Genomic DNA, 13640 nt, shown 5'->3' with positions numbered 1-13640 from the left:
AGTTTCAGGGCACGCCATGTATACTTTAATTTATTTGTGTATGTGGCGAGCAGGATGAGGTCAAGGGACATGAGCGAACACCGCAAGTCCGGTAGTGTGATTACTGATGAGTGACACCTGTGTGACACACCAGTCTTGTATCTCTCACAGAGGAGCAGAAGCATAAAAGGAGGAGCGACGACAATGAAGATCGAGAGAGGAACTGGCCTGATTTTATGTTGGGTTTTGTTATGGGAAGGAGACGGGAAGTAACGTTAAATTATTTTAATAATTAAACCAATAAAAAAAATTAAAGTATAAGCCAGCAGCTCTTTTGATCTCCACTGTTGTTGCTACTCCTTTTATGCTTTTATACCGGTGCGTTGTGCAGGTGTCACTCATCAGTAATCACGCTGATGATGAACAGTCTTTGCGCCATTCTCTCACGTCCCTCAACTTCGTCCCACTCGCCACAGTGTTCTGACAAAAAAAAGTAATACACTCCTAAATAATCAGAAAATTAAGAATATTGTGTTAACTTATTTTAAGTGTTGTGTATAATTTGAAAAAAATAATTCATTTCAGGGAGGGCAGAGAACGTCTCGGGTTACGTATGTAACCTAGTTCCCTGAGGGAACGAGACGCCGCGTCTAGAAACGCTATGGGGAACGCCATTGGCGGGCCGCACTCTGAATCATGTCTTACAACCAATGAAATGACGGGAGTGACGTCACAGGCGCGATGACGTCATCGACCAGGAAGTATAAAGCATGTGCGTTTGACGCCCGCGGCAGCTCTTTAGGAATGAAGCGAGCGCCGCAGGGTGCGGGAATTATGGTTCGAGACGCGGCGTCTCGTTCCCTCAGGGAACTAGGTTACATACGTAACCCGAGACGTTCCCTTCCGGGAACTCGAGCCGCGTCTAGAAACGCTATGGGGAACGAGACTACCAACGCCCCCATAATTTCCAAAGCCTGCGCTGTGTCTTTGAGCAGGATGGAAGAAAAAGAGCCCTTGTCTAGCCTTCCGCGGACAAAAGAGGCCCTATAGTCCTCGGCCCTCGGGCACACGAGGAAAGGTAGTCTTCCTCTGTCTGGTCGCCAGCCAGAGCGAGAGGTACTCGGCGGCCCTCAGGCACACGCAGAGTCTTAGTCCGTTGTCTGGGAACAGCCAGCACAAGAGGGACTGAAATGACCACTGTCTGTACGGACAAGTGGGAGAGATCCTCGGTCCTCGGACCCACGAGGATAGTAAGATCGACCTCGGGAGTATTCCTCGGCCCTCGGGCTCACGAGGAAAGTGTAGTCCTTTGTCTGGGGTTCTGCCAGAACAAGAGGGACCCAAGGCTCGGCCTGGTGCTCTGCCAGGACGCGAGAAGATAAGCCTTTGTCTAGCCTTATGTGGACAACAGGACACTGCAGTCCCCAGCCCTCGGGCACACGGGGAGGACAGTATGGGCCTCTGCCTGGTAGCCAGCCAGTGCAGGAGGCACTCCTCGGCCTTGTTTGAAGGCAGACGAGGAGTCTTAGTCCTTGGTCTGGGAAAATGCCAGAAACCAGACAGACCGAATTACACCCGGTCTGGTAGATGCCAGAACGCGAGGAAGATAAACCATAGTCTAGTATTCTACGGACAAGATGGTGAAAGGATCCTCGGCCCTCAGGCTCACGAGGATAGGGTTCTCGACCTTTGCTTGCAAAGGGAGAAGTGGACCTCAGCCAGGTGGTCCGCCTCTGTCTGGTCGCCAGCCAGAACGAGAGGTACTCCTCGGGCTCACGAGGAGAGGGTAGTCCTTTGTCTGGGGTTCTGCCAGAGCAAGAGGGACTCAAGGCTCGGCCTGGTACTCCGCCAGGACGCAAGAAGATAAGCCTTTGTCTAGCCTTATGCGGACAACAGGACACTGCAATCCCCGGCCCTCGGGCACACGGGGAGGACAGTATGGGCCTCTGCCTGGTAGCCAACCAGTGCAGGAGGCACTCCTCGGCCTTATTTGAAGGCAGACGAGGAGTCTTAGTCCGTGGTCTGGAGAAAGCCAGAAACCAGAGGGACCGAATTACACCCGGTCTGGGAAATTTGCCAGCACGCGAGGGAAATGAACCATTGTCTAGCATTCCGCGGACAAGAGGGTTGTATGATCCTCGGCTATCGAGCACACGAGGATATGAGCAGACCTTCTACTCGGCTTACATCCTAATTTGAAAGACCGTAAGCGCTAGAGAGATACTCCTCGGCCCCGGGCACTCGAGGAGTCTTAGTCCTTTGTCTGGGGATATGCCAGAGCAAGCGGGACTGAGTAAGTTCTGCCTGCTGGACCTACCAGGGCTTGAGAGAAAGAACCTTTGTCTAGATTTCTACTGACAGAAGGTGACATGGTCCCCGGCCCTCAGGCTCTCGGGGAATAGTAGTCCCTTGTCTGGAAGTGACCAGCACAGGGGGGACTAAGGATCCTGAAACCACTCCTCGGCCCTCAGGCACACGAGGAGGGTGTGGCGAGTAACGACTTCTCTTCTTTTAACTAAAAGAATGCGCCTTGAGAAGTCTCCTCCTGGCTAGGGAGATGGCTGATATTAATGGCTTACTGGCTAGAGTCCAGTACGGAGGAGCCTGGAGTGGCTCTGAGGTCGATTTGATAAAACCTGACAAATGTCAGGGGCGAAGACCAACCCGCAGCATTGCAGATGTCCTGGATGGGGACACCTGCCGTCAGAGCTTTCGAGGCAGAGAGGCCTCGAGTAGAGTGAGCCTTGACTCCGATCGGTGATGGGAGACCAGAAGACTCGTAGGCAGTAGATATGGCATCAATGATCCATCTACTGATAGTGGTTTTAGCAGCTGGGTGGCCCTTCTTTGGAGGGCCATAACAGACAAACAGCTGTTCTGTTTTACGCCACAGGGCAGCTCTGTGGACGTAAGCATCTAATGCTCTGACTGGGCACATGCAATTAAACTTCCTGTGATCTGGCTCCAGGAACGGAGGAGGATAGAACGCTTGCAGCGTTATAGGCTGAGGTGCTAGGGACGGGACCTTCGGTACGTACCCAACTCTTGGGTAAAGAAAGGCTTTGGCCATACCAGGGGCAAAGTCTAAGTGAGAAGGGGCCACTGAGAGGGCCTGAAGGTCCCCTACTCTCTTCAGAGAGGTAAGGGCTATCAGGAGCGCAGTCTTAATGGTAAGCACGCGGTCTGATATCTCCTCTATGGGCTCGAAAGGAGGCTTGCATAGAGCTTCTAGCACGACAGCCAGGTCCCACGTGGGAACCCTTGGCTGCACTCGAGGCCTCAACCTGAGTGCAGCGCAGAGGAAACGAATGACCAGGGGGTTTTTGCCCACTGAGAGGCCACCGAGAGGGGCGTGGAAGGCCGATATAGCCGCCACGTATACCTTCAGGGTGGAGTGAGCTAGCCCTGCGGAAAGGCGAGTTTGTAGGAACTCCAGAACTGTACCAACTGGGCAGTTGACTGGGTCGAAGCGGTGTTCGTAACACCATTTAACAAACAGGTTCCACTTAAGGCCATAAAGTTTCCTCGTAGAGGGAGCTCTGGATTGGAGAAGGGTCTCAACAACTTCAGTTGAGAGACCAGCTTCTATGAGTTGTGCCCCCTCAGGGGCCACACCCATAACTTCCACCTCTCTGGGTGGGGGTGGCAAATAGCGCCCCCAGCCTGAGACAGGAGGTCCTTCCTGATGGGAATCTCCCATGGAGAGCCGTCGAGGAGGGAGACTAGGTTCGGAAACCATACTTGGGCCGGCCAATACGGGGCTATTAGCAGCAGCCGTACTTAGAACCGGCGCACTCTTTCCAGAACTCCTGGGAGCAGAGCGATCGGGGGAAAGGCGTACAGACGAAGCCTCGGCCACGTCTGTACCATAGCGTCCAGTCCGAGAGGAGCTGGAGGAACTAGAGAGTACCAGAGGGGACATTGCGATGTCTCTCGAGTCGCGAAGAGGTCCACCTGAGCCTGGCCAAATTTTCTCCAGATCTGCTTCACCACTGCTGGGTGAAGCATCCATTCCCCGGGCCTCGGCCCCTGCCTCGACAGGACGTCTGCTCCCACATTCAGATGTCCAGGAATGTGGACTGCTCTCAGGGAGAGAAGCTTTCCTTGAGACCACAGGAGGATCCGGTACGCCAGCTTGAACAAGGGGCGTGAGCGGGTCCCTCCTTGATGGTTTATATAGTACACTACCGCAGTGCTGTCTGTACGGACCAACACGTGGCGGTTTCTTAGGTCTGGAAGGAAACACTTCAGGGCCTGGAACACAGCTAACATCTCTAGGCGATTTATGTGCCATGAGAGAAGATGAGGGCTCCACAGGCCTTGGGCTGAGCGGCCACTCATGACCGCTCCCCATCCAGTGAGGGATGCGTCCGTCGCTAGTGTAACACGGCGACACGGAGTTCCCAGAACTGGACCCTGAGAGAGGAACCAGGGTTTCTTCCACATAGCCAAGGCACGTAGGCAGCGCCGCGTGACCTTGATCTTGCGGAATGGGTTTCCCCTCGGGGAGAACCCCCTGGTTTTGAGCCACCACTGTAGTGGTCTCATGTGTAGCAGTCCAAAAGGTATCACGTTGGATGCGGCTGCCATAAGACCTAACAGTACTTGGAACTGTTTGACAGTGAGTGACTGGCCTAGCTTGACCGCATTTGCTGCAGTAAGGATCGACTCGATCCGAGCAGGAGACATACGTGCCTGCATCGTGGTCGAATCCCACACCACACCTAAGTAAGTGGTCCTCTGTAATGGAGAAAGTACACTTTTCTTGGTGTTGAGTCTCAACCCTAATTCTTTCATGTGAGCGAGAACAACACCTCGATGTTGAACCGCTAACTGCTCTGAGCTGGCTAGGATGAGCCAGTCGTCTATGTAGTTGAGTATGCGGATGCCCTGGAGTCGCAGAGGAGCCAGAGCCGCATCCACACACTTTGTGAAAGTACGGGGAGAGAGAGCTAGGCCGAAAGGAAGTACCCTGTATTGGTAAGCTTCGCCCCTGAAAGCGAACCTGAGGAACTTCCTGTGTTGAGGAAGGATGGAGACGTGAAAATACGCGTCTTTTAGATCTATCGTGACAAACCAGTCCTCGGACCTGATTTGTGACACTACCTGCTTGATAGTGAGCATCTTGAACTTCAGTCTCTTTACTGAGCGGTTCAATTGCCTGCGATCTAAGATGGGCCGGAGCCCTCCATCCTTCTTGGGAACTATGAAGTACCGGCTGTAGAACCCGGATTCTCTGTCTTGAGGAGGGACCACCTCGATGGCCTCCTTCCTTAGAAGAGTTTCTACTTCTTGTTCCATTACCAGACCCTGCTCGGGGTTCACTACGGTTGGAAATACCCCGCTGAAGGGTGGCGGCTTGGCGCCGAACTGAATGCAGTAACCCTTTTCTACAGTCTGCAGGACCCATGTGGAGACATTCGGCAGTAGTTTCCACGCTGCCAGAAAATCTACTAAGAGAACCAGCTTCTCGAGACTGGTTTCTGGATTTGTTTGAGGAACTAGCTCGGGGACCTGAAGCAGCGAACTGGCAGGGAGCTCCTGAACTAGTTTCTCTAAGGACCCCCGTGGGGGTTGCGAACTCTCTAGGGCCGCTACGTTTCCGGGCGGAACAGCTAGATGATGTTCGTGGGAGATTGCCGCGCCCTGTAACGCTGGCAGGGTTAGCTGACAGATCTCCTGAGGGCCGCGAGGGGGTTCGGTGGCCACACTGAGTGGCGCCGAATAGACCCCCTCGAGAGGGGCTGCCCTCATTGGCCCTGGGCCGTAACCGTCAGGGCCGTTTAGCCGAGGACCTCTTCGACTGGAGGACGACCCTCACGTCAGGCCTTTTATTAGAGGCCCTCGGCTTAGAGCGTTGCTGGCCACGTCCTCTAGGTCTGCCGACCGGAGGAGCGCGAGCGGTAACGCTCTGTTTCTGTGCCTCTCTGTACGAGGAGCTCGTTGACGGCTGAGGCTGCTCCCGTCCAGCAGCCTCAGAGGAGTAAACGCGGCGAGGGAGGTATGTCCTGAACGCCGCTGCCTGCTTCCTGGCCTCCTGGTGCCTGGCGACAACTGTGTCCACCGAGGCACCGAAGAGGCCGGAGCCGGGCCCTATTGGGGCGTCCAGGAGCGTTGCCCTGTCCTTGGCTTTTAGTGCGGACAGGGACAACCAGAGATGTCTCTCCGCGGCCATCAGGGCTGCCATAGACCTGCCCACTGCACGGGCGGTCTCCTTGGTGGCGCGGAGGGCGAGGTCTGCTGTGCGCCGCATCTCTGAAACATTAACCTCCCTGCCTTCGTTGAACTCCTTCAGCAGGTCAGCCTGGTATGCCTGAAGGATGGCCATGGTATGGAGACATGAGCCAGCCTGACCTGCTGCCGTATATGCCTTGCCCACCATAATAGATGTATTTTTGAGTGGCTGGGTGGGCAAGGACGGAGCCTTCAGGGACGATGCCGAACCGGGTGCCAGATAGCCCGCAAGCGTCTTTTCGACCCGTGGCATCGCCCTATAACCGTACTCCCCCGCACCCCCCACGTTAGCATAGCTCTCAGTGGGGTGGTAAAGACGGAAAGAGTACGGCTTCCCCCATGATCTAGAGACTTCTTTATGAAGATCAGGGAAGAAGGGAAGGCTCGGTGTGGGGGGTGCTGACTTTGTCCGCAGGAAGCGATCATCTAGTCTGCTTGCCTGCGGCTCATGAGTTTGTTCAGCGGGCCATGAGATGTTTAGTTTGGCTACCGCATTAGTCAGCACCTCCACGAGCTCCTCGTAGTGAGGTGTACGGGGTGGCTGTGGTGTTTCGTCCAGGCTCTCAATATCCACATCAACCTCCTCGGAGGAAGATATGTGGAGCTTTGGGATCTCCTCTGGGGGGGAAGAGGCCGCGGTGCGGGCTTCCTCATCCAGAAGGAGATCGCTCGCGCCGCTGAGTGAGGGAGGAGATAGGGGGTCACCCGTCTCCAAACCCTCCAGCAGGTCGAGCTGCGAGCCCCACGAGTGGCGACGCCGCTCCGCCTCGGCGGAAGCGGGGCCGGACCCGCGAGGCACGCTAATGAAAGCCCCCTCCTCGAAGAGGGCTTTCCGGGAACGAAGCAACCGCAGCGGTAAACGTTCACACTGCGGACAGTCAGCCTTTTCGAGGGCTGAATGTGCATGCTCCGCTCCCAAACACACCACGCATAGACTGTGTGTATCCCCACCAACTATGAAACGTTGGCAGGGAGGAACACACCTTCTATGCCTCTTAAAAGCCACCAAACTCTTTTTAGGTTGTTTTGAAGCCATTCTACTCAAATAAAAGGTGTGCAAACTGGCACAAAAAACAGTGGGCAGACAGACAGACACAGAGCGCTCTCGCTGAATGACAAAAGCTGCCGCGGGCGTCAAACGCACGTGCTTTATACTTCCTGGTCGATGACGTCATCGCGCCTGTGACGTCACTCCCGTCATTTCATTGGTTGTAAGACATGATTCAGAGTGCGGCCCGCCAATGGCGTTCCCCATAGCGTTTCTAGACGCGGCTCGAGTTCCCGGAAGGGAACTGCACTGAACGCTGGATGGTTACCCTAGAGGGTCATGTTGTTTGTGAGGGCATACAACCTAAATTTCTGACTGGAATAGCAACCATGTTTGCAATGTTCTACGTCTTCAATCTTCAGTATCCAGAGGAGGCATGTGGCACATTGGAATTCATTCAAAGGTATTTTATCACCTTTTATAGTACCCTTTAAATTGGTTTATAATTTTCTTTAACCTCCCTGCCTTCGTTGAACTCCTTCAGCAGGTCAGCCTGGTATGCCTGAAGGATGGCCATGGTATGGAGACATGAGCCAGCCTGACCTGCTGCCGTATATGCCTTGCCCACCATAATAGATGTATTTTTGAGTGGCTGGGTGGGCAAGGACGGAGCCTTCAGGGACGATGCCGAACCGGGTGCCAGATAGCCCGCAAGCGTCTTTTCGACCCGTGGCATCGCCCTATAACCGTACTCCCCCGCACCCCCCACGTTAGCATAGCTCTCAGTGGGGTGGTAAAGACGGAAAGAGTACGGCTTCCCCCATGATCTAGAGACTTCTTTATGAAGATCAGGGAAGAAGGGAAGGCTCGGTGTGGGGGGTGCTGACTTTGTCCGCAGGAAGCGATCATCTAGTCTGCTTGCCTGCGGCTCATGAGTTTGTTCAGCGGGCCATGAGATGTTTAGTTTGGCTACCGCATTAGTCAGCACCTCCACGAGCTCCTCGTAGTGAGGCGTACGGGGTGGCTGTGGTGTTTCGTCCAGGCTCTCAATATCCACATCAACCTCCTCGGAGGAAGATATGTGGAGCTTTGGGATCTCCTCTGGGGGGGAAGAGGCCGCGGTGCGGGCTTCCTCATCCAGAAGGAGATCGCTCGCGCCGCTGAGTGAGGGAGGAGATAGGGGGTCACCCGTCTCCAAACCCTCCAGCAGGTCGAGCTGCGAGCCCCACGAGTGGCGACGCCGCTCCGCCTCGGCGGAAGCGGGGCCGGACCCGCGAGGCACGCTAATGAAAGCCCCCTCCTCGAAGAGGGCTTTCCGGGAACGAAGCAACCGCAGCGGTAAACGTTCACACTGCGGACAGTCAGCCTTTTCGAGGGCTGAATGTGCATGCTCCGCTCCCAAACACACCACGCATAGACTGTGTGTATCCCCACCAACTATGAAACGTTGGCAGGGAGGAACACACCTTCTATGCCTCTTAAAAGCCACCAAACTCTTTTTAGGTTGTTTTGAAGCCATTCTACTCAAATAAAAGGTGTGCAAACTGGCACAAAAAACAGTGGGCAGACAGACAGACACAGAGCGCTCTCGCTGAATGACAAAAGCTGCCGCGGGCATCAAACGCACGTGCTTTATACTTCCTGGTCGATGACGTCATCGCGCCTGTGACGTCACTCCCGTCATTTCATTGGTTGTAAGACATGATTCAGAGTGCGGCCCGCCAATGGCGTTCCCCATAGCGTTTCTAGACGCGGCTCGAGTTCCCGGAAGGGAACTGCACTGAACGCTGGATGGTTACCCTAGAGGGTCATGTTGTTTGTGAGGGCATACAACCTAAATTTCTGACTGGAATAGCAACCATGTTTGCAATGTTCTACGTCTTCAATCTTCAGTATCCAGAGGAGGCATGTGGCACATTGGAATTCATTCAAAGGTATTTTATCACCTTTTATAGTACCCTTTAAATTGGTTTATAATTTTCTTTTATTGGTCCCTAATTTAGCAAATGTATATTTAATCCAATATTTAAATTGATAAAAGGTAGATTTTGTAAGTTTTCTTTTTTAATGTGTGTGTGGGTGTGTTTTTTGTATTACCCTTAGACGATTCGTTGGGATAAACCCTGAAAGAGGTTCGAAGACCTGCAGAGGCAAGGTGGTTTCAAAGAAGACTGGAAAACTTGTCAGCAAGAAGTCTACCACGGTCAATCCCAAAGTTGCTTCTCTCCTGAAGAACCTCATCGATTTCGAATGGAACTTCGTCTAGGTAACTAAACTTAAATGCCCACTGACACTCACATTTGTGCAGCCTCCTAAAAGAATCAACACATCTTAACTGCATTCATATTCAGTGAAAGTATCTGAACCCTTTGGAATTGGATGCTTTTATGCATTATTGGTCAAAATGTCTTCATCAGTCACATGTATAGACAAACACAAAGTTAGGGATGCACTCTGTAATCAGCGGTAAATGCCATCAGGTGTGTGATTTCACGTTGAGCCGTATATACTACACACAGCCGTTGTTACTGACGAGCTGCGCACATTCACACTGATAATGAACATTGATTTGTGCAGCTCGTATCGGTGCATCCCTACACAAAGTGTTTAAGCTAGCTACACAAACAATTATAATCTTTCATGACTTTACTAAACACATCCCATTAGCCAGAGCAGTGTAATAAAAATGTACGTTTTGTTAGTGACTACCTTGTTACCTCTATGAACCACAAATGTTTTTGTTTTGTGATGGTTGGTCATTAGTACCTTGTTTGATCTGTTACACACAGCTAAACGTTCTCATCTTGTCTTAACCCCATAATCTTTCTGTCAAGATTATGTTTTTTATTTTTTTCATCTATGCTGTAACAAACATTACACCATCATTTGCTCTCTAAGATTAGTTATGTACAATGACATGATCATTTTATGTCTCTTTTAACCCTCTGGGGTTCTTCGGTCACTTTTGACCGGAATTTTTTAAATAAAAATTTTTTAAAAATCGTAGCTTCATCGGAATGGTATGAAACCTGGTGACTTTTATGGTACTTGGTATATGAACACACAAAAAAATTGGGGACAGGATTGGAAAAGTCTAAGTGGTCGTAAAAAAAATAGTCACACTCGGGGTCTTCGGGTCAAAATGACCGGCCATAGGAAATGAATGGGAAATAGGCAAAAATATGAAAATACAGAGTTTTTTTGTGCATACAATCTACAAATCAGCCACAATCCAGAAAAAAAGCACACAACTGTGAAGGGGTGACTCTCTAAAACATCAAGAGTGCAAAACACTACAATACACTCACACACACACACACACACACACACTTATACACACAAAAACACACGCACACACAAATGAATGTGTGTCATTTCAAAAGCTAATTTTGGGAAATGTGTGAAATAGAGGCAATCAATGTAAGAAATAAAGCACACAGCAATGAAAGCATGAGACTGTAAGCCATCAGAGTTCCAAAATAGACACACAGACACACACACACACACACACACACACACACACACACACACACACACACACACACACACACACACAGGGAAATATGAGATTGGTGAGACTGTAACAGAGGAATGTGAGACTATGAATCAAATAAAAGGGAGACATTGGATCCAAAATCCAAAAGTCACACACCATGTCACACACACACACACACACACACACACACACACGGAAAAAAGATTTCAAAACAAGCATAATTTGCTCAAATTGCTATATGGAGACACTCTGTTGTGATTTGTCACAACCTGATCTGTAATCACAATTAGTATGTAAATAATATGTAATTATAGTTAGAATGATATTTAAAACAAACTTTTTTTTCCTCTATTTTTTTATTTACTATTTGACAATTGTTATACTTTTCTATTATTTTAGATTTATGTTCATAATTGCTGTTGCCTTTTGAATAAGAGTTACTGTTCATTGAATATGTAAAAAAAGAATGCACATAAAATGTAAATAGGGTTAGGATGATATTTAAAATATTTTTATTTCTCTATTTTCCATTTAATGTTTGATAATTATACTTTTGCTGTTATTTTGTTGCCCATGCTGTTGCTGTTCATAATTCCTGTGCTAAATAAGAGTTATTGTTTATTGAATTTTACAAAAAATTATTTAAATCAAAATGTTCATTATAAAAAGGTTACAAAATAAAAAAAAATGGTATGACTGAAAGAACGGCATTTTTATTCAGTTAGAATTAAAACAATGGGTAACAAAATGCTTTCCATTGTTTCTCTTTCTAATGCAATGTTCTGGTTTGACTGTATTATAAAGTAAAACTGGCACTTCAAATTACCAGTTAAACCAATCAAACAAACAAAAAACTTGGCAAATAATAAAAAAATAGTCTTTGATAATCTAATTTTATATAATAAAATCCACAACCTGAAAAGGCATTGGCAAATATGTGCAAAAACAACTAGAATTCACAAATCCTTCTATAGAGAGCATTACATCCATCTAGTGGTTAAAATAGGATATTGCCTGGTAATTATGCTCACTACGCCACCAGATGGCACAAATCCGACTTCAAAAAATTATTTTCTATAGGCCAGGTATCTACTTTAAACTAAAATACAGCATTAATTAAAAAAGAATAAAAATTATATATATTAAAAAAAATTCTATTATATTCAATGGCAAAAAATAGATCATAATTGTAGCATAAATATTAATTATTATCATAAAATTCTGTCAAAACACGACAGAAAAAAAGAAAAAATATTATTGAACAAAAATACATTTGATTGATTTTACTGAAAAAAAGGAAATAATGATTTCAGGGCTCCGGTCACTTTTGACCGTGAGGGCCCTGAGTGTGACTGGTCGGGGAAGAACCCCAGAGGGTTAAAAGTGTTCGTAGAATATGTGATTACTAGTTTTTGACGTGATTTATTTTACCACTAAGATTTTCCTTTTTTTTTTCTTTCCTCTCAGATTTGGATTTCCTCTGAGAACAGATCAAAAGCTGATGTGGGACGTGTTGGCTGTTTTTTGCCTTTTCATACGTTTTTTTTCACCACATGGTTCTCTTGTCCTCTCAAATCCAGACTTCCCTCTTTGTAAGGTTTCTTCTTTTTGCCTACTGGTTCCTTTTTTTGTGACCCCCCCCCCCCCCTCCCCCAACTGTTAATATATTTGTTAACCTGTTAGATGTTTTAAATAAATGGTAAACAATACTGTACCATAATCTATTTCCTTCATTTATTTCCATTGAGTAAAATGTCTGTTTAGATAGTCTGTATACATATAGGGATGTTAATAGATATCAGACAATAGAGTAAATAGAAAACAGTATTTATATTAAAACTTTTTTATAAATTATAGTTGGAACCTTTACTGCCAGTACTTGGTGAAATTAAAGCAGAGCTGTAAAATTTAAAACTGTAGAATTACGGTAAAGGGCTGGAACCACAGCTGCCAGTATTTTACTGTAAAATTACAGCATTGTTGAAACCGTAAAATTACAGTAAAGAGCTGGAACCACAGCTGCAGTACTTTACTGTGAAATTACAGCATTGTTGAAACTGTAAAATTACAGTAAAGAGCTGGAACCACAGCTGCCAGTTTTTTACTGTAAATATACGGGTGAATTTTTTACAGTGCATGTATTTATTAACTGAACTGTTCGCTGTTAAAAAGGGAAGATGAGGAGTAACAACTGAATATGTTGACATGGTTTTTGCCAATTAAAGATGCAGAAAAGTCTATTTCCTTTGGACAAGAAGTGTCGTCCTCAGGTCTAACTGGATATTGTAGGTATTTTGGTTTCAAAACATTAAACTTCACTAAAATCATAACACTAATACAACATATTTTATTTATTTTCTGATAGATGTAGCCTACTTCTAGTTAAAGTTTCTAATAAAAAGTTTATTGTGTCTTGTATTTATTAGCCAAACCTTTCACTGTTAATAAGGGAAGATATTGAGTAACAGCTGAATATATTTGCAAATTTTGCCAATTAAGGGAACTAAAAATTTAATAATCAATGAACCATATTCCTTTACACTGCAAACATTTTAATTTAAAAACAAAATTGCTTACATAAAAGAACATTACCATTGAAATAAAAAAGATTAAATACAGACTATATTATTTCTATCCAATCCTTAAAGAAGATTTGTTCATTTTCAGCGTGGATCTGCTATTAATGACTTTAGTTCCAAAACTGAAATCTTAATATGTGACTAGTTAATATTAAAATCATATTTTATTATAGATTATATACCAATTTAAAAAAAAGTAATAATATTCTGGGGAAATGTAAGTCATATTTCATTAACCCTCTGGGGCCTGAGGTGTTTTGGGGCCCTGAAGAAGTTTTGACATGCCCTGACATTCGTGCTTTTTTCAGTATCTTAAAAACATATGAATGGTTAAAGTCAGATTACATTGTAATCAGCACATATT

The sequence above is a fragment of the Garra rufa genome, chromosome 20 (assembly GCF_049309525.1).
Source record: "Garra rufa chromosome 20, GarRuf1.0, whole genome shotgun sequence".
NCBI lineage: Eukaryota > Metazoa > Chordata > Actinopteri > Cypriniformes > Cyprinidae > Garra > Garra rufa.
This window is presented reverse-complemented; position numbering follows the sequence as displayed.